The following is a 21,843-nucleotide window of genomic DNA, read 5'->3' as shown; positions in this document are numbered from 1 at the left end:
GAGTTAGAGAGGCAGAAACATGCCATGCAGGAAAAGAGGATGCTCTTAGAGCATGAGAGAAGTTTGAAGGAGCTGGACATAAAAGCCAAGAGTGTGGAGTCCAGTTCCAATGGTGGCAGCTTCTCTTCAGTGCATCTGAAGGGGAGGGTGCACATTCCCAAGGAGGTGATCAAGGATTTTGTGCTTAGTAATGACATTAGTCAGTGGTTCAAGGGGTATGAGGTAGCAATGAGGTCCCACAGAGTCCCTGAGAGAGACTGGGGGGAGGGGTTGGAGAGCCAATTCACTGCTGAAAGGAGGGACACCTTGTTCGCTTTGCCTGAGGAGCATAACATGGCTTATGCTCCCATGAAGGAGGCCTTGATCAGAAGGTATGGATTGACCTCAGAACTGTATAGGCAGATGTTCAGGGCCTGTAAGAAACGTGAATCTCACACTTGGGTTGAGTATGTAACTTCCTTCTGCAAAGCACTGGATGGTTGGGTGAAGGGTAGCCAGGTAACTGATAAGCAGGGGCTCTATCATTTGGTTACATGGGAGCACTTGTCTACTTATAGTTTTCCAGAGCTAAGCCAGCACTTGATTGACAGTAAGCTGACTGACTCCAGAGAGCTTGCTGTGGAGGCGGACCGCTGAGTCAGCACCTGGGTCCAAAAGAGTCGTGCGGGACACTCAAACAAGGGGGGTAGAGTCCCCAACAGAAGAGTGGGCGGGACAAGGGTAAACAAAAAGAGTTCCAAAAAGGGCCCCAAAATAATTACCACGGGAGAGGTTCCCTGTCCACTGGTGGAGAGAAGCAATGGGTCTCTACAGGTAAGCCTGCAGAGAAGGGTTACCGCAAGTGTTACGCTTGTGATGAGGTGGGTCACTTCATTGGGCATCATAAGTGTCCCAAAGCCACCACTCTACCCGCTGGTGCTCCGCCCCGTGGAGTTGGACCCACAGGAAGGGTGGGAGCCAGCAGAATTGATCCTAGTCTCACTAGGGGACAGTGAGATGGTCCCAAGGACCCACCTGACCACAATCACTGAGAAATTTGGGCAGTGTGTGACCAATAATGGCTATAGGGTACAGGCTCTGAAAGACACCGGGGCCAGTGTGACAGCTGTCAGTTGTCGGCTGGTGTTTGAGGAGCAGGTGATCCCCAATGTACTTCACTCAGTAGTGTCAGCTGACAACTCAGAATGCCTCTATAAAATGGCACAGGTTCCCTTTGAGTGGGGGCTGGGGTCTCACGTACCTTGAAAGTAGTTGTGAGATCAGCCATGCCTGTTGACTGCCTGCTTGGTAACGACCTGGAGAGTTCCCCTTGAGAGAAGGTGGAGCACAGTTCTCAACTGGGGATGTTGGGTCTGCCTGAGTGGGCGGGTGTGGCCACTTGGTCTATTGCAGCCAGTAAGGGCAATCAAGAGGACCTGGAGCCTGAAAGAGTGGCCCATGTGCCTGCCAGAAAGAAAAGAGGCTGGGAGTGTGGGAATCCAGCCCCCGAAGTTCCCACAGTCCAGGAAAAGGCAGACCTTGAGGGGGATGCCCTGGAGCCTACAGGGGAGTAAGTGGCAGAACTGGGGGACCTGCCTGAGCTGATCCATTGGCAGCAGGAAGGGGGCCCCTCCAGGGAGGAATTCTGCAAGGAGCAGCAGGAATGTCCCTCTCTTGTTGGTATGCGGCAGCAGGCTGCAAACAAGTCAGCAGGTGATCAGTCTGGATCACATTGGATTTACTGGGAGAATGGTCTCCTGTATAACAAGCCTAAGGTTGCTGAGCCTGGGTCAGCCCATGTGCTGGCAATATCCTAGCGCTTCAGAGCCTTCCTACTGGGTCTGGCTCACGATGTGTCTTTGGAGGACATTTGGGGCAAGACGGGGCCTTTGAAAGGATTGTCACCCACTTATTTTGGCCCCACATGCGCAAGCACTCTGATGCTCAATGAAGGTCTAGACCAACTTGCCAGGCAAGTGGTAAGAGTGGGAGGAAGTGTAAGGCTCCTCTCCAACTTTTGCCTGTGATCAGCACCCCCTTTGAGAGGGTCGGTATTGACATTTTGGGGCCACTGGATCCCAAGACAGCCATGGGCAACAGATTCATCCTGGTTTTTTGGTGGACCATGCCCCCGGTAACCCGAGGCTATCCCTCTCAGGACCACAACAGCCCCTGTGGTGAGCCGGGCATTGATGGGGATTTTTCCTCATGTGGAATTCCCCAGAGAGGTGATATCCGACCGGGGTACAAACTTCATATCCAAGTATATGACATCCTTATGGAAGGAGTTTGGTATTACCTACAAGTTCACCACTCCTTACCATTCCCAAAGGAATGGGCTGGTTGAGAGATTCAACCAGACCCTCAAAGGCATGATTAGGGGTCTTGCAGAACCCATGAGGTGTAAGTGGTATGTCCTCTTGCCATGTCTGCCATTTGCTTACAGAGAGGTACCGCAGAAGTCCTTAGGGTTCAGTCCCTTTGAGCCCCTGTATAGGCATCCTCTAAGGTGACCTCTAAGTCTGGTCAAAGAAGACTAGGAAAAAATTCCCAGTAAACCTCCCCAGGATGTATATAGATACATGCTGGCCTTCAGGAACCAGACTAAGCGCTTCAGGCAACTCGCTCTGGCCAGGAGGAGATGAAACGTTGGTATGACCAAAATGCCACTCTGATCGAGTTTCAACCTGGCCAGAAAGTGTGGGTCATGGCCCCAGTAAAGCATTGTACTCTCCAGGACAAGTGGACTGTGCCTTTTGAGGTGGTGGAGTGCAAGAGTGACGCCACCTCTCTGGTGGACTTGCAGTCTCTCAGGAACACTTTGGGGGTCCTACATTTGAACCGCCTCAAACCTCATTTTAAGAGGTCTGAAGTGATCATGATACTAACAACAGATAATGGAGCTAAGGAGGAGACTGAGCCTTTACCGTACCTCCTGTCTGCCAAGCAACATGATGGGTCAGTGGACGGTGTAAACCTCTCCCTCGCCCTGACCACTGAACAGCAGAGGGACTGCTACCAGCTGTTGGGGCAGTTTGTCGCTCTGTTCTCCCTAACCCCAGGTGCCACTCAGTGGTGTGTCCATGATGTGGACACTGCGGACAGTCCTCCTGTTAAACACAACATTTACAGATTGACTAATAGGGTCAAAGCTATCATCAAGGAGAAAGTCTCCAAGATGTTGGCACTAAGGTTGTTTGAGCCCTCAAACAGCCCTTGGGCCAGCCCAGTGGTCTTGGTCCCGATGGCTGATGCACCCAGTGCCACATCAGAACTCCGGTTCTGTGTGGACTACCGTGGGCTCAATGACGTCACCAGGACTGACGCACACCCCATCCCCAGAGCTGGTGAGCTCATAGATTGGTTGGGAGTTGCCAAGTACCTCAGTACATTTGACTTAACATCTGAGTACTGGTAGATTGCCTTAACTGATGGGGTCAAAGAGAGGTCTGCATTTTCAACCCCAGAGGGGCACTACCAGTTCGGGTGAAGCCCTTTAGGTTGAAGAATGGCCTTACCACCTTTCAGAGATTGGTTAACCAGGTGTTGGCTGAACTGGAGTATTTTGACATCGCCTAACTGGATGGCATCGCAGTGTTCAGTGTCACTTGGGAGGAACATCTGCACCACCTCTGGGAAGTGTTGAGGGGCCTGCAGAGGGCAGGCCTCATGATCAAGGTCAGAAAGTGCCAGATCAGACATGGATCAGTGGTGTACTTAGGGCACCAGGTAGGAAGCGGCCTGGTAGCACACTAAAACCTAAGATTGACACTATCCTGGCTTGGGAGCCCCCTCAAGACCCAGACAGAGGTGAGAGCCTTTTTAGCTCTCACCAGGTACTACAGGAGGTTTGTCAAGGGGTATGGCACCATTGTTGCCCACTTGACTGAGCTGACTTCCAGGAAGCAGCCCAGGAAAGTGAAGTGGACTGATGCCTGTCAGACCGCTTTTGATGCCCTGAAATCTGCCATGTGCACGGCTCCAGGGGTGGGGGAATCCTATCGCCCGACGCCCGAGCCATGTTGATTTTTACCACGGGCAAGAAGATTTAATGTCTATTTTGTCCGATGGACAAGTAGACATTAAATCGCGTACATAATACAGGCTTTAGGCAATCTGGGACTCACAACCAATCAGAAAGGCCGGAGACTCTTTTGAGGCCTCTGATTCGCTAGCAGCCCATGACTGGCTCTAGCCAGTGATTGGCTGGGGGATTGGAACGTCAGTCTCAACAAGCAGCAGTCTCAGCAATCTGTTGTCTCGCTTTCTCAATATCAATGGTTTGGACTGCAAAACCACGAGGAAGCTGTCTCCGTTTTAACACAAGAGGGTAGCACAAATAGCTCGTTGCTGGGGCACGACCTGTAGACCGAGGTGAGGAGAAAGTGTGGCATTAATGTTACCAGGCTAATGCAGAGTGAACTTGTCAGGGACGTAGGAATACAATTAACTTTATCGTTTCAGCTCACAAAGGGAAAAAGAAATGCAAACTTCCTGCTGAGAGCTCAACTGATTGCAGTCAAAATAACGCATTACGCTAGTGCCCAGTTCAGATTCCACTAGAGAAAACAGAGCGCGCTAACTTGGTGTTTGGAGCGGACTAATCTTTAAGTGGAGCTCAGCTATGCATCTACGCATATTATATTAAATTTGCCATTAAAGAATGGTACCGGGCCGAAAACACTTAAAAAATCCCGCGCTCAGTATCTCCGCATCACCACACGGTAGCATTAGACCAAATGAGCAATATGTTTGTTTTTACCTCGTATTGTCTGTGACAGCTGGTGGATTTTAAAACTGGTGGGGGTGGGGGGGGGATAGGTGATTTGAATTAATTTCCTTTAGGGACAGGAGTTGCAATCCGTTACCTGCACAGTGCCTGATCGAAGTCATCTACTTTTTGCCGGGATGAGAATTGAGGTGGTGAACAGTGAGCCTCTGTATGCTGCTATATATGTATAGACGAAGAGATGTTGAAATTCCAGTGTCCTGAATCAGTTACATAGCGCAGACGCTCATTCATTGGTGGGCTAATAGAGTGTGCGCCTTACATTGCACACAATGTGATATGAGTTAACACTATCTGTCTCATTCTCTCTTCCTTGCCTTATCTTTCTCTCACGCGCCAACGTTTCATGCTCTCTTTCCTGCTATTTTTCAGGACCATGTACCAATGTAACCACATTTTGAAATAACTACTTAGCTCGTGAGGCTTGTGAGTGCTGCGTGCAGCCACGTGCTACAAGCGCCTCAGCCCTGTCTCTTCCTCCTCGAAGACCCCTCCTAAGACGATTCTCCCATCTCATTACTTGCAGTTTAACTGGGTGACTTGTATGGATCAAACCACACCAGTCCAGTCAGAGGACGCCTGGCACCCTCCCCCTTTTGCACATTACATGTTGCATGTTCGGAGGACCACATTGTCTGCTTTCTTCCAGGATATCAGAAAGAAGAGGATTTCCAACTAGTGATAATTGGGTGTATTTACGAGCTGCTACGGAACTGGTGAAATTAATTTTATAGCACTGAAAATTGGGCAATTTCCCCTAACACTCACCTGGCACAGAATATCCTGCGTGTGGGCTGCACAGGAGGCATGCAGAGTTTGCAAGAGACATCCCAGCACTCTGTAGTAGCAGTCCATGAACTCCCAGTCACGAGACCGCTCGCAGCAGCCGAACTCCCTTACTTTATCATAATGAAATGTACTCCTTTCAGTCTTGGAACCCGCACACCTTGGTTATATTCTGGTTTTAGCAGGTGTAATACTGCTCTAAAAGGATTCTCTCTCTCCCTGTTGCTCAGACAGTGTGTCATAGAAAAATTGAAAAATAACAAAACGAACTGCACGTGAGTGCACAACCCAGTAATTCCCCACTACTAGTCCTCGCACCCTATTCAGACTCCATACACACAAATCGGTTCTTTCTAAAGTACCTCAAGTGAGGCTGTTCCTGCTGTTATAAAAATGTTCCTGGAATCCCCCCCCGTTGCTCCAGGGAGTTAGACTATATCAACTACTAAACATGCAGTAAAGATACCAACGACTCCACAATTCCTTGCACTAATACACGCTCACATGCAGGCTACTGCTCACATTCTCCCCCTTGCCCTCTCCCCCCTCCCCTACTCCCTTTCCCCCTCTCCAGCAGGTGCATTAACCCTTCAAACTAGCATACTGGCTTTGGAGCCTGAGACAGGCAGATTGTAAACAGATCACAGAAGAAAAGACTCAGCCTGCTGATCTAACCCACTGGTATAGGAGCAGGGGAACAGCAGGTGTCTCTGTACATTGTATGTGGTAGCAGGTTCAATAGCCCACCAAACTACTGTACTTGTATCTATCTATGACACGTAGGTTACAAACCGATCACTGCAGCAGACTTTCGACTCATTGGCTGTCCTATCGGGATTGGAGGATGTAATCAGAAAGTGTCACAGTAGCCTGTGATGTGATCAGATTTTCCCAAGCTCTATTTAGGCAAAGAGCCCTCAATACTTGGGTACGTTAGAGGTACATGGAGAATGTTTAGACTGTTGTCCTCCCCCCTATTGCCACCCCTGAACCTCATGCCCAGCCTAAAACCCCACTCGATGCCTGCACTCGCCCATCCATATTATTTTTTATTCTGACTACAGAAATGATTTTCAGTGGCTCTGTGTCGTAACCCCTCATGGTCACTGGTTCAGTGTCACCACTAGGTGGCATCAAAGCCTCCAGGACAGGCCCCTGCGGATACAGAGCGTTCCATTTCCCCTTCCACCTCTGGTGACCAGAACCTCCTTCAGCAGAGACCCAGTGGCATCTCACAGACTCCACCTCAACCCCAGCCACTCAAAGGTTTGTCTGGCTCTTTTGACAGTTTGATGTGGTCTCTGGTGGAGTTCAGTGGCCTGCAGGATGGCTGCCTGTGGCTAGCATCAGAAGTCTGCAGCGAAACTTGCACAGCTACCTGTGCACAGGGCTGCATGTGCAGTCTGCACACGTGGGTGCATGTGCCTAGGACGGTCTGTCAGAGAGATTCCTGCCTGCTGTGCTAAATATTCAACGATGAGTGCATGAACTAATAGAGGTTTCATAATGTCTCACTTATTAACATAACTTTTATTTCAATAAAGATGTCCATTATTATACATGAGACTCCAGAGTGGGTAAAGGGAGCAAAGAGTCCCCTTATTACGAAGAGAGAGTGGGGCTGCCCCACCATTTTACCAACCACCATCCCTATGCTCTTCACACACACCCACCCCGCTCCTGACTCCCCTGTTACAGCCAGAGCTGCCAACTTTGAACCTTGGGGACCAGGTTTGAGTCTCAGCATTGCTAAACATCCTGTGATTCTGGGCAACTCACTTAATCTGCTCTGGCATAAAAAAAAAATGAACATGATCTTGTGTAATGTACCTGGTGTTCATGAGAAGCGCTGCAATACCTTTGGGTCGTGATAGTGCTATATAAACAAACTGCAAACAATAAATGCCCACACCAGGCTCAGACGACAAGCATGGTGCTTTCCTTTCACAGATGAAACAGACGCTGAAGCTTTCCCATTTTTAAAGGTAAAAGGAAATAATCCTGCATCTTGAATTCGGACATTACCACCATCAGTGCAAGAGGTGCAGGGAAAGTGCCTCAGTGTTTAGGCCTGTGTCCTGGCTTGATAACATAACATGCATTTATAAAGCACACATTCACCCAGAAGGGTATTTTTGCGCTTAATATTATATGTTTATTGTTACCCACCTCACTGGTACTAATTTTATCGACCTCAGAAGGATGAAAGGCTAAGTGGGCCCAGCAGGATGTGAACGTGTGATCATAAGGTCAAACACAGGGCCCTGCAATGGACGCATTAGTCCACTAAGCCACCAGACCCGATATGTCACTAGAGAAAATACATTTAGTGGCACTTTTGGGTGTTTGTTCAACTATTATTGGATTTCTAAATCCACTGAAGAATAAACAAACGTAATCCGCCAGATAGCATTTGACTATCCAAGAGGCCAGGCCAGTGTTTCCAACTCTACTGTGACTGAGCCTGGGCGTCCTTGCTAGGTGTGACATGAAATGCTGGGTGGTTGCAGTAACTCGCTAGCCCCCATCTCAATGATGTGCAGCTCTCAACTTCTAGATTTACTGTCTTTTCAACTTAACACTCCTTCCCTTCGCCGGGAGACTAGCGCTTGCTTTCCAGCAGTGCGAGTGTGAAGATTTGCATTTGAGAGTGCATGACCATGCACTTCATAATTAGACTTGAAATATATATTGCTCAGTATGTTGCACTGATTGCAGTGCAGGTTCTGTCCGTGCAGACCAACCTTAGTGATTTATGGAGTAGGCGGGGCAAGCAGTTACACAAATCTACTTGTCCTGGGAAGGTAACATTTTGTCCCCTGGCCAAGTAGATTTTTGAAACATTTCCACACCCCTGCGGCTCCCTTGCTCAAGGCACCCAACTTCTCAAAAGAATTTGTGGTGCAGACAGATGTTTCAGAGCATGGTGTGGGAGCTGTTCTCTCACAACCAAATGAGGGCCTAGACCAACCTGTAGCCTTCATTAGTAGGAGGTTACTTCCACAGAGGCAGAGTGCAATTGAGTGTGAGGCTTTTACTGTGGTTATGGTGTTGAAGAAGCTGAGGCCCTGTTTGTCTGGGACTCACTTTGGGGTCAGACAGACCATAGACCCCTCAGATGGTTGATGCAAATGAGGGGTGAGAACCCAAAACTGTAGAGGTCCATTTCCCTACAGAGGAAAGACTTAAGGGTGGAACACCGCCCTGGCACAGAACACGCCAATGCTGATGGTCTGTCCAGATTTTTCCACCTTAGTGAAGAGAACTCCCAAGATGGTGGGTAGTTCTCCCCACTTTTCAGCTGGAGGAGACACATGTTTTTCCCTGTCTTTTTGCCTCTGTCTCCTGTAATTTTTGATGTGTGCTAGAGTTTGTTTTGCTGGTCTAGATACTTGGGGCACTTTGTCACTGCTGATCAGTGCCAACTTGCAAGTGCTCCCTATGCGAATTGTGTTTATGGATTGGCGTTTCCATGATTGGCTTATTTGACTACTAAGCCCCTAGTACAGTGCACTGTGTGTGCCCAGGGCATGTAAGTCAAATGCTGCTAGTGGTCCTGCATTAGTGATTGTACCACACACGCAAGCCACCTTTTAAAAGGGTCTCAGACCTGGCACTAAAGTGTCGCGAGCAGTTTCTACTGCCATGTGGGTGCACTTGCCAGGCCATAACCTTCAGTTTTATTAGACGTGAGTCATCCCTAAGATAGGCTCAAGGTACCCAGTGGGCAAGGTGCAGTGTGTGTGAAAGGTAGGACGTGTACTGGTGAGTGATAGGTCTTAATAGTGAAATACAGTGTATTTTGTTTTTCACCATGGAAAGGCTATCTGTCCGATAGAGTGGGAGTTTATTTATAACATCTTAGAACTTCCCATTGGGATTAGGTAGAAAGGTGGAGTTAGTATGCCTGAACTCAGAATAAAAAAATGCACCTTTTAGTAAAGATGATTTCTATATTGTGTGTTTGAAAATAGAAAGTGGGTGTTTTCTTGCTTAGCCATCCTGTGTGCCTCTGCTGGGCTGTGGATTGACTGTCTGGCTTTGGGGTGACAGGGGCTGGGGATCTACATTCTGTTCAAACAGCCACTAGGGGGGTCGAGATGTCTCCTGCCTTTCCTGGATGAGTCAGGTCTGCGCTGAATAGACCTGGGCTGCATTTAGAGTAGTGGTAGGAGATTTCCTTGCATCTGAATGAGCCTGGTCTGCCTTGGACAATGTTGTCTCCACCTCCTGCCGGGAAGCTGGTTCAGAGAAGACCAAACTGGTTTGGGCTGAGCACAGACACTCTCTGCCACAAGAGAACAAAGGGAAATGTGGTATAAATATTGGGTCCCAGACCCCAAGATTTTAGAACCCGCTTGGATCAAGGAACCTGCCAAGTGGAAGAGCTGGGGAAGCTGCGAGGAGAGACTACCACTTTGCTGTGTTGGCCTGCAGTGGCTGCTTCTATCTTGGGCAGAGAAAGAACTGGACTGAACTTTCTGTAACTTTTTCTGCTGAGTATCTTCAAGGGCTAGAGGTAGAGCTTGCCTCCTGTTCAAAAAGACTCAGCAACAGCAAAGACCTTACCTCCCTCTGGGTACCGCCTCTGGGACCGTGCATTTCAGCTGCCACAGAGAGGAACCGCGGACTGACGCTGTCATGACACCACTGCCTGCTCCGTGATCTGAAGGCACCGCAGAGGGCACCGCCACACTTCGTACCGCAACCCTGCTCTCAATGACGACCGCTGCCATTGAGCCACTGCTTGCACCGTGACCTGTGGGCACTACACTCTGCACCGCCTCAGTCCACTCTGCCGCCCTGGTCTCACCCATGACGCCGCTGCAAGCTGACATCGTCGCCACTACCTGCACCATGGTCTGGGGGCACCACTTGTAAGCTACACGAAGCAACGCTCCGTCCCACACCGCAGCCGCGGCCCACCGACACCAGCTCCCATCGACCGCACCGCTGCCTGCACCATGATATGTCAACACCACAACGAGCACAGCCCCCACTTTGCACCGCCTCCCCGGTCTCACCGATGCCACTGGACGACCGTCACCGAGCTGCTGCCTGCACCGTGGCCTGAGGTCACCGCACACTGCACCGCTCCACACCACACCGACGGGGTAGGCGGAACCAAAATGTACTGCTTACAAGTCTTTTGACACTGACGCCGGTCCGTACCGACTCCGTTGACCGAAACTGTTGGATTTGGTTGTTTTGAGGACAGTGATAGCCCCGGACGAAGCTACCGACATCAAGGAACTGCATTTTTTAGGTTATTCTTACAAAGTGCATATTTGATTATTGTATGTTGGATTTTTGTCATTTTCATCTTGTTTGGTTTAGATAAAGATTACTTTTTTTCCTAAACTGGTGCGGTGTCCATTTCTAGTGTTTTCACTGTATTACTGTATGTGTGCACAAATGCTTTACATACTGCCTCTGAGATAAGCCTGCCTATCTGCTCATGCTAAGCTACCAAGGGGGTGGGCAGGGGTTGTCTAAGGGCATAACTCCCTTACCCTGACTAGAAGCAAGGGTTCCTACTTGGACAAAGGTGCATACCATTGCCAACTAGAGACCCCGATTTCTAACAGCCACCATTCCATCCACCCATCTGCCAATCTATATCCAAACATATCTATCAAACATATTTACCTTTCAATCATCAATGCTTTCACTTATAACCCTTTCATCCAAACATCCATCCTTTCGCTCAGCCATCCACCCTTTTGCTTTTCCATCTATCCTTTCACTCAGTCCATCCATCCTCCCTTTCACTCTTCCAGCCGTCATTTCACTCATCCATACGTCCTTTTAGTCATCAATCTATTCACCCTTTCACTCATCCATCCATCCATCCACCCTTTCATTCAGCCAGCCATCCATCCTCCGTTTCACGCATTCATCCATTCTTTCATTTGTCTGTCCTTCCAGCCATCTTTTCACTCATCCATTCATCCATCCTTATACGCATCCATCCTTTCAACCTATCCCTCTAACAGCCTTTCACTTCATCATCCATCAATTTACACTTTCATTCATCAGCCATCTTTTCACTCACTTATCCATCTTTATCTAATCATCCATCCATTTATACTTCCACCCCTTTACCGACCGACCCATTCTTCATTTGTCACATATCCATCCATTCACCCATGCACACATCCATCCATTTATCCTTTCACTCAGTCACTTTCCTGTCCTTGCTGCAGACAGGAGACGCCCATCAAAAACCCCACCCCCACTGTGGCTGGTAAAGGGGTGTTAGCAACTCTTCAATCCCCTTTGAGTCTTTGGCGTGATTATTAAAGAGATGTTCTTTGTGAGACACGCAAGGACTTTATGAACGAGCTGGCTCGCAATAGAGCTTACTAGAAAACAGCCATATTGAGTAAAAAAAGAGTGTATTTTGGATGAGAGGGTTGAAATAGACACCACTTAAGGAACAGTCCAAAGGTGGTGAAAAGAAAAACAGGTCAGGCAGTAGTTACTGTTTACCTCAGAATGGCTGAATCATTTACTGCCTGGCCACTTTCTGTGCAAGGTCAGTCACAAGGAGCAGCCCCGTCATGTGCCGGTGGTGAAGTCAGTCATCAAACGCAGAGCGGGATCAGAACGCTGCTGTACTGAGCACTGCTATACATACACACATACAGTGCAAAACAGGTGTGTGAGAAGTTGGCCTGGTATATGATGTTCACTAGTTAAAGTGACCACCTTGTACCATGCCAAGCAACCCTTATGGTGTGGTTGTAAGTCAACCTTTTCGGACTAGCTGCCCTAGTGGTAGCGTAGGCTAAGCAGTCTTTGAGGCTAAACTCGTTTAAGCGTGTTAAGCAGGCTGTTTTACCATATGTCACCCCCCTTTATACCAATGAAAGGACACCACACAGATATATATTCAAAATATATATGTATTTATTATTCAAAGTATCCCCTAGACTCTTTATGAGCACAGGAGCACAAATCGTTATACAAGAAAGTATTACAATATACAGAAGTTGCACTTTATATGGATGGGCCCTGGTGGCCACTCAAACCATATACTAAAATAGTGGTATAAGTACCACGACTAGGAAAGGAAAAAGGCCTAGGGCCTCTAGAATCGCTGGGCCTACAAGGAGCTAACTTCAGTTAGTGACCAGGAGGTCCACGGGTCGCGTGTGCAGTGAGGAAAGTTACACGCGGGCTCCCATAGGTTTTCAATGGGTGCGTAAAAGTTCAAAAGTTACTGCTAGAAGGGTCTTCTGGATGGACTACGAACTTAAGACTTAAAACACAGACACTAGAGATGTTTCTCTACACTTGGGCACCGGAGTGCCAGCTTTACCTCACCCACAGGAAGCGGGTGCATAGGTCTCGAAGTGCGTCGGGTTTCGTCTATCTGTTCAATGGAGCCTGGTGACAAAGATGCTGCAGGCGGCCGGTCCAGAAGAGATGCGGTGGATCCAAGGGTGGATCGGAGTTGTAGAAGACCTGAAAGCAGAGGGGACAGTGTTCACAGTCACTAGCCAGTGACCGGCGTGGCACCAGGTAGGTGCCAGGCGATGTCGGGTGCAAATAGGTGAGGAGGGGTAGCTTGTCTCCGCAGCCACGTGGTCCCTGAAGGTCGACGACGTCCAGGAGTCGGTTCACGAGTTGTCCCACGCAGGTTCTCGCTGTCGGCGGTGTTGACGACTCAATGTAAGAAAACAAGCCTTGGCAAAGGCAGGAGTCGTGGAAAATGAAGAAAGATGATGGTTCTGACCACCAAGGTCAGAGGGGCTGCTCCTTTGGAGGACAGCAGGGGCCAGTCTAGGTCATCCAGACCAGCATCGTAGTTTTCAAGTTAGGTCGCCAAAATGGCCACTAGCCAACGGGCCAGGGACCGGGCAGGCGCGTCGAGATGCAAAGTGCAGAGGGGCCCCACGCAGATCGTGGAGATGCTGGAGGGCTCACCTTTGGTGCAGATGCTGCTCGGATGTTGGGCTTCTCAGGACCCAAAGCACAACTTGGAGGGAGCCTCTGTTGTTGCGCTTGCAGCTTGTCGTGGGTCTTTCAAGATGGCTGGCTCCACGTGTCTCGGTGCCTCCACGGGTTCCTTCTTTGCAGGGACTGTGGATCGGGCTGTGAGAGGTCTGGAGGTCCAGTTCTTGTCGGGCTCTGGGCTCGGGCTCTGGCAGGAGGCGGCGGCAAAGCAGACGTTGGGTAGCTGGTTGGTGTTTGCGTTAGCAAGATGGTCACTCCCTGACCATAGGGGAGATTTCCTTCTGTCCTCTGTGCAGCAGAGCGTCGAAGTTCCCGTCTTCTTCTTTGTAGTAAGTTGATTCCAGGATGTCTGAAGTCTTAGGACACAGCTCCTACCTTTAAGCGGATTCTAGGGGCCGGACTACCTGCTAGGTCCCTCCCTAAGGGTGGGACCAGCAAGGGGGGTGGTTACACCCCCAATCCTTTGTCCAGCTCGCCCCAGGTCCGGGGCTGGTGTGCCCCAGGACCGGTTTGAACTGGCATATGCACCGAGGCTCCTTGTGAGCCTCAGGCATGTCTGATTCTATTCAAGCCCTACCTGACCAATACACAAAATCCTGTCTGGGGTGGTGCACGCACCTCCCCTGGCAGGAAACCCTTTGTCCACGTCTCCCAAGCTGGAAGGACTCCCAGCAGCAGGAGGGCAGACTTGTGTCTGTGGTGGCAGCATCCATTTTGTGGAGCTGAGGCTATGTCTGATTTTACCCGGGTTTCAGGTACTGTACATGTCGTGTCCCTCTAGAAGGGTGGAATGCTAACCCCGTCGCCAGAATTGGCGAGGGGTTAGTATTCCAATTCGTATGACACCTTACTCGACATGTTTTGATAAAGCCGAACCAAAGATAGCATTAAACCGCGAGGTTCATAATGCACTTAAGAGTATATGGTATGGCGATATCTGGAAACGGTAGAAGGAAGTTGTTCCGACCACTGCAGACAGGCTCAGCTCATGCCAGAGCACCATCTCACATGGAACCAAGCACTCTGCCTTCAGGATTGTTAAGGCCTGCCATAGGAGTGACTTATAGGTTAACATGTGTCCCATTTAAGGTTAGGTATAGGTATACTACACCTAAGTAAGAGGTGGTTACACCAACTTACCCCAGCTGAGGGATCAGCCAGTTGTGTCAAATTGCTAGGCCAGTCCAGGGGTGGCATAATACATGCTTCAGCCCCTGGTAGGCCTTAGATGCACCAATGCCCTGGGTACCTAGTGTACACTGGTACATGGGCTCACAGGGTGATCCAATTCCAATTGGTTATGCACCTAGAGTGCATAGTGTCAATTTAGTAGAGAGAACAGCAGGCTGGGGGTCTGATTAGCAGGCCCACAGCCTCAATATGTCAAAAACCAGTGAAGCAAAAAGCACAAATTTGGGGTGACCATAGGATAGCAGATCCTACTCTCCTACAAGGTGTCTACACGCAGCTGGGTACAGGCCTAGCACGGCCATCACTCACCTCGCAGACACGAGTCATATGCGGGGCAGAAGGGCTACGAGGCCCAGGGGCAGTGCATTCCTCCTGCATGTCGCCCTGCGGCAGTGACCTCACTCACGGAAGTGAGACTTCAGCTATCGAGCTGGCCTCCTTAACTCATGAGGCCTCGCAGCTGATTTGCGTCATTTAATGCGCCCACGCAGGGCAGCCTCAGACCCATTTTCTCTCTCTCTGTCTCTCTCTCTGTCTCTCTCTCTGTCTCTCTCTCTGTCTCTCTCTCTCTGTCTCTCTCTCTGTCTCTCTCTCTGTCTCTCTCTCGTCTGAGCGTGTTTCAGTTTTAGTATAAGTAAGCAGTCAGAACAGATGCCAGGGTTTGTGTGCATTGTCAAACTTAACTATGTGAAACTCAGTGTTTGGCAGTTCAATTGGGGGGGCAAGCCAAAAGAAGGCCTGGCCGGGTAACGCTTCCCCCATATGCCCCACAGACCCCCCACCCCGGCTAATCAATCAATCAGGGTTTTTTTAAAGCGCACTACTCACCCGTGAGGGTCTCAAGGCGCGGGGGAGGGACAGGGCAGCTCCGGATCAGTTGAAGAGCCAGGTCTCGAGGTCCTTCCTGAACGTGTGCAGGGTCGGGGCCCGTCGGATGTTCACAGGGAGATCGTTCCAGGTCTTGGCCGCGATGTAGGAGAAGGCTCTTCCCCCAGTTCTGTTTCGGCAGATGCGGGGGACCTCTGCCATGGCGAGTTTGGCGGAGCGGAGGTCCCTCTTGGGTACGTGGAAAGATACTCTCTCGTTGAGGTATTTGGGCCCGATGTTGTTGAGGGATTTGTAAGTGTGGGTGAGTAGTTTGAAGGTGACCCGCTTCTCCACGGGGAGCCAGTGGAGGCCTCGTAGGTGTTGGGTCATGTGCTTTTGTCGCGGAGTCCTGAGGATGAGTCTGGCTGCGGCGTTCTGGATGGTTTGGAGTCTGTGTAGAAGGGTTCTGTTGATTTCGGCGTATAGGGTGTTGCCGTAGTCGAGTCTGCTGGTTATGAGTGCCTGAGTGACAGTCTTTCGTCAGTCGAGGGGATCCATTTGAAGGTCTTGCGGAGGATGCGGAGGCAGTTGAAACTGATGGCGGCGATGGCATTGATCTGGCAGTTAATGGAGAGGGTGGGGTCTAGGATAATGCCCAGGTTTCGTGCGTGGTCTTTAAGGGTGGGTGGGTTGCCGAGGGCAGAGGGCCACCAGGTGTTGTCCCAGGCGGATGTGCAGGGTCCGAGGATGAGGACCTCGGTCTACTCTGAGTTTAGCTTCAGACAGCTGTCTTTCATCCAGGCTGCCACATTCTTCATTCCTTCCTGGAAACAGAGTCTGGTGTCTTCGGGGTTCTTCGTGAGTGAGAGGATGAGCTGGGCGTCACTGGCGTAGGATACAATGCTGAGCCCATGCTGTCTGATGTTGGTTGCGAGGGGGGCCATGTAGATGTTGAAGAGCATGGGGCCGAGCGATGATCCTTGGGGTACCCCGCAGTTGATATTGGTGGGTTCGGAGAGGAAGGGAGGGAGTCAGATTCTCTGGGTTCCAGAATCTGTTCACTGAAGTGGTCGTAGAGGGCCTTGATCTTCAGATGGAAGTAGGAGCTGAGCTTGTCGCAGAGTTCCTGGGAAGGAGTGACCTCCGTGGCCTCACTGGGGTGTTTCACGAACTGCTGTATGACGTTGAACAGTTCCTTCGCGTTGGTCACGTTGATCTGGACTTTGTTTCTTATGAAGGTTTGTTTGGTTTCGCTTATGCGCTGGTGGTATTTCTTCAGGGCGGTCCTGTGGATGTTCTGTGCTTCAGTGGTTTTCTGGTTTCGTCAGGTTCTCTCTAGGCATCTGCAGGAGCATCTGGCTTGGAGTTCGGTGGTAAATCAGGCGGCCTTCAGAGGGTGTTGTTTGGCGGGGTGGCGGGGGGTGCAAGCTTGTCGGCGCAGCAGGAGATCCATCGGTGAAATTCTTTGGCTGCAGAGTTGGTGTAGGTCGTGGCGCTGGGGGGTCTTGGAGGAGGGTGGAGTTGAGGTGTTTCCTTCCTTTGTGGAGGGCGCAGGGGGCTTGGGTGCGGTGGTGGTGCTGAAAGTGAAATGGACGCAGTGGTGGTCCGTCCAGAGGGGCTGGGTGGTGTGGCTAAAGCGGATGTTTTTCCCTCCCCTGAAGATGGGGTCGAGGGTGTCCAGCTTTGTGCGTGTTGACCTGCTGCTTCAGACCGAGGTTGTCGAGGAGAGTGGTGGAGTCAGGGTCATCGCAGTTATCGTGGTGGAAGTTGAGGTCTCCGAGTAAGATGTAGTCCGTGGAGGTGATTGCGTGGGGTGCGGGAGCTCGGCGATGGTAGTGGTGGACTGGGTGCAAGGTCCCGGCGGTCTGTAGATGAGGGTGCTGCATAGCGTGGTTCTGGGGCTGGTCTGGATCTGGAAGTGGAGGTGTTCTGTGTTGGAGTGGGGGTCACTCCTGATGGATGTGGAGAGTCGGAGGGGGGCCTTGTGTGCGATGGCGAGTCCTCCTCCTGGCTACGGCCCTGTAATGCAGTCGCGGCCGGCATGGCTCATGGGTGGGGGGGGGGCGGGTGGGCGCAGGGGTTTGGGAGGTGGGCGTGGGGTGGGGTGGGGAGGGGGGATGGGCAAGTTGTCGTGAGCGAAGGCAGGGTCACACTGAGGCATTAAATAGTAAAAACCAAAATAAATTAAACTTACCTTTCCCATGTCACGCGTTTTCCCAGCTCTGGCTCCTGCTTTCCTGCCTCCGCAGGAACAGGAAGCAGGCAGCCTCCCTACCCTCCCCTAAGCCAATCACAACACTGCAATGGCAGTGTTGTGTTTGGTTGGGACGCCAACCACACAGGCGTCTATGGGGGGCCATTTTCTCCATGTAGGCTGCATGCACCCTACATGGAGAAAAGGGAGAGTGCACATGACTGGTTTGGTCGGCCCCAGAGGGCCAACCAAACAGTTAGGGCCCGCAGCATTGGGCTAGCCACTCCTCCTCTGCCCTCAATCAGACCCACCCACCTGCCCACCCCAAATCAAACCCTTCTGCTTTCTCGCAGTGCGAGACGCAGAAACATAGAATGGTATTTATAATACCACTTTATGTCTCTGCTTCTTGCACTGCGAGAAAGCAGTGGGGCGACGCTCCTCCGCCCACATGGAGGAGCCGCCCCTGCTGAAATCAAATATATTTCCAAGTTAAAGAAATAGATGGGAAATGCACTCTTTTACCTACTGAAAGATCACTTTATTATTGTGATCACCAGGGCCGGCATTAGCGTTGGTGGCGCCCTTTGCGACAATCGTTTTTTGGTGCCCCCCTCCCTCAGACCTCCTCTTCGGATTCCCTCACGGCCAAAGTGCCCCTCATCTCTCCATAACTCTTCTCTCACATACAACTCATTTGTTTTAAAGTGCTGGCAAAGGCTGGCTTTACTAATCCACTCAGCTGTCCCATTTAAATACAGATCTGTTCTTTGCAGCAGGCTTATTAACCCTCTGTGCTACTTTATAGGGAGTCAAAACTGCTTACACACAACTCCATCCCTCTCTTTAGCAGGAACATTGATCATAAGAGTTATCTTGACATTTTTATTGCTGCCTGAAAGCTGGAAGCAAAAGGTGCTTTTAAATTTAGACAGCGCTCCACCTGAGGTTAGTGCCCCCCATCAGTGCCCCCCTCTCCAGGTTAGTGCCAAGTGCATCTGCACCTGTAGCACCGCCCTAAAGCTGGCCCTGGTGATCACTGTAGACGCCTGTTTGTCAACCAGATGTTGACAGAATTAAATCCTGCATGGCGGGGGAGGGGAGTAGAGTTTAGCTGCCACCTGTCCGGTTTGATGCCGGCATGTCCGCTATTTTAATGTCTCTGCTGATACAAAAGTAGGAACATCACCTACAGCAAGTATTATTTCCTCTTATCGTTCTTTAAAGAGTAAATGTAAGAAGAAGACACTTTAAATGTGTTCCACAGTTGCGTTGATGACCCCTGACCAATGAAATAAAATAAACACAGACAGAAAAGCGGTGTTAAAAATAAATACAGGTGATCTCCAGAGAGTTCTACTTGAGAATCACGTCAGGCATGTTGGAGAATCTTAATAGATGGACTGATGGCGGGTATTTTTCTCTCGGAATGGTGGCGGCCCTGCAGGGCGGGGGCAGTTATTGGTTCCTAGAGTGCTAAGGGGTCCCAACCTGCAACTGTGACAGAATCCATGGAGACTGCAAACATCTCATGACACCTGCTGGGGGTGTACATTCACTGCAGACACCCTCAGCCACTTAGAGGCTGCTGCTGGGTCCTCAGCTCTCTTCCCCCACTTGACCCAGCAGTAGGGGACGGTACAAAGCACACCTGCCCAGGTATGAACAGGGGGCACTTGCCCTTCGCCTCTTGCTGTGTGTTGCTTCTTACAGACCACAGTCAGTCCAGCTTGACCCAGCGCAACCAGTGAATTAAACCTAAATAATCTCTGATCCGCAAAAGAATTTGTTGATCCAACCCAGGGCACAAAATTCTGTGCAAGCAGGAGAACCAGCAAAACAAACAAAGCGACTAAAAACACCGAGCCCTTTTGCCAAGCACAAATAAACCTTTTTAATGCTTGTGTGGAACTCATAACCATAGTAAATAAACCTCAAACTTTCTATTAAATTAAACAAAAAGTTAAAGTTGCAGATTCTCCTAGCCGGTTGCGAAGGAGAGTTCAGATTGTTTATGGCCGTTAGGGTCATTGTCGACATTGCTAAGTTAGCATAAGCTCTGCTGCCATGATGCTGTTTTTGTGAGGAGAAATAACAAGGGGACCCGATCTGGTAGCCTAAGGACCTCGGGTAGTAGCTTATTTTAAAGAACAAAGGTCCTTGACATAGGAGGAAATAATGCAAGCATTTCTACATAGACTACAATGAGCGCTATGAGTAGTCTTCCAATGTCCAGCCGGACAGAGGAATATTTATTCAAACAAGATAAAAGGGGAATGAACGAAATAAGGGAAACAACAAGGGTGGAAAAGGGCACAATCCTGTACCGAGCTTGGAAGTAAAGGGATGGAGAGAATAGAAACGAGAAAGAAATAACAGGCAAAGAAATTAGTTGAAAGAAGAGCAAAAGGTGGCTTACATTACACAATAATCTTACGTAAGCTCATGCCAGCCAACAACACAATAGATTTTACACAGTGGTTAAATTGTGGTGTTTGCTAAACAAGTCGACGTTTCGATCCCTAGCTCTCAATACTATGGGATCATCATCAGGACTAGAATGTGAACTGTTGCCTGATAAGTTGTTTCAAGCAGCCTGGCGCGGGCTTTCCTCCGTGCATCAGGCACCTGTAGAGCTGCTCGCCAGGCTGCTTGAAACAACTTATCAGGCAACAGTTCACATTCTAAAATAGCTGGTCGAGTTTGGGTACTAAGGTTGTAGGAAGGTACAACCCCTATACACCGAGGTCCTGTTTTCCTGCGCATAGTTCTGTGCATGTGCAGAATCTCTGCAACAAGATGTTATTAACGACAATGGAGGCAAGTATTATGCAGTCTCTGTTCTTACTGTTTATTTTACAAAGCACTTAAACACACTACAATACCCACAATCCTGCAGGCCTACCAGGAAGTGACACGAACATGTAGCCAATCAGACACAGTATAAATAGCTTTTCTTGATGCATCCCATATGTATATTATTTGCATAAAATGCAATTTGGAGGAGACGCAACTCTTGCATTGGGGCACTGCAGCCATCGTGCAATAACTACACTCCACGCTGTTACTTGAATCGTGAAAGGCCATTTTATTAGGACAAGGTTGTCATAACTCCAAATTAATTAACAAAACGTAAATGCAACTATATAACTTTATTCAACAAAACTCATACTCCCCATCCATTTCTCAAAATATCTGCACCTGCCATACTGTGTTCTCTTTCACAAAATCCAGGGATACACCGTTGAATTCAGCCAAACAAGTCTGCCAGGCTCCCAAATCTGCCCTGACCCCCACTGAGATCCTGACCCTGTGGTGTGGAAATACCGGCCTGACATGGCCATGACATGGCTGTACGCGTGGATGCCGACGATTGTGTGGACGACATCCACTGCATCCATAGTACCTGATCCACCTCCCCACAAGGCTTGTCTGGGTTGATGCTAACCCTCGCCCTAAATTATTCGCCATAGCTGAGCCATGGTAATCTCCCGAAATGCATCTGGGACTTTTGTATAATGTCCATATATTTCAACTATGTGATCGCCCTATCTAGGTATGTCTCGCAGTAAATACTAGCATATATCAGAAAAGCAGAGGTCCAGTTTTCCATATTAATGGGCACCCTCGGTCTTCTTGTCAGTTCCCATTCTTCTTCCTTCGACCCCTTCTTGCCCTGTATCTCTCTATGTAACAGCTTAAAAACGTCCACATATTCGTGCTTTCAGATCCGGTTTCTTGTCCGGTCAGATATTTGTGAACCTAATGTTATTGCCAAGCCCATATAAGGTAGTTTCTTGTGGTGTTTGTCGCCTAATTTATCATCCTTCCCATCAGCTCCCTCAATTTTGTCTGTCTGGACACCTGCGCCTACTAAGCGTGATGCACCTCCACTTTCTTTGGGCTCTACAGGCGCCGCTGCTGCCTCTGCTGCTAACCCCAAATCTCTTACCAGCCCGCAGCCCCATCCCCCCAGGCTGACCACCAACTCCCTCCTTGGGTCTCTTTGTCCTTTGACAGGCAGCTGGGCCTCCTCTGTGTCACTGCCTTAGCCTTATCCTTGACCGTGTTGGTCTCCTGAAAAACACCAACTCTCGTTTGCCCTCTCAGGGCCCCGAGAGCCCTCATTACTCCT

This window comes from Triturus cristatus, chromosome 4_2 (genome assembly GCF_964204655.1).
Source record: "Triturus cristatus chromosome 4_2, aTriCri1.1, whole genome shotgun sequence".
In the NCBI taxonomy this organism is placed as follows: Eukaryota; Metazoa; Chordata; class Amphibia; order Caudata; family Salamandridae; genus Triturus; species Triturus cristatus.
The sequence above is the reverse complement of the archived record's forward strand: the minus strand, read 5'-3'. Positions refer to the sequence as shown.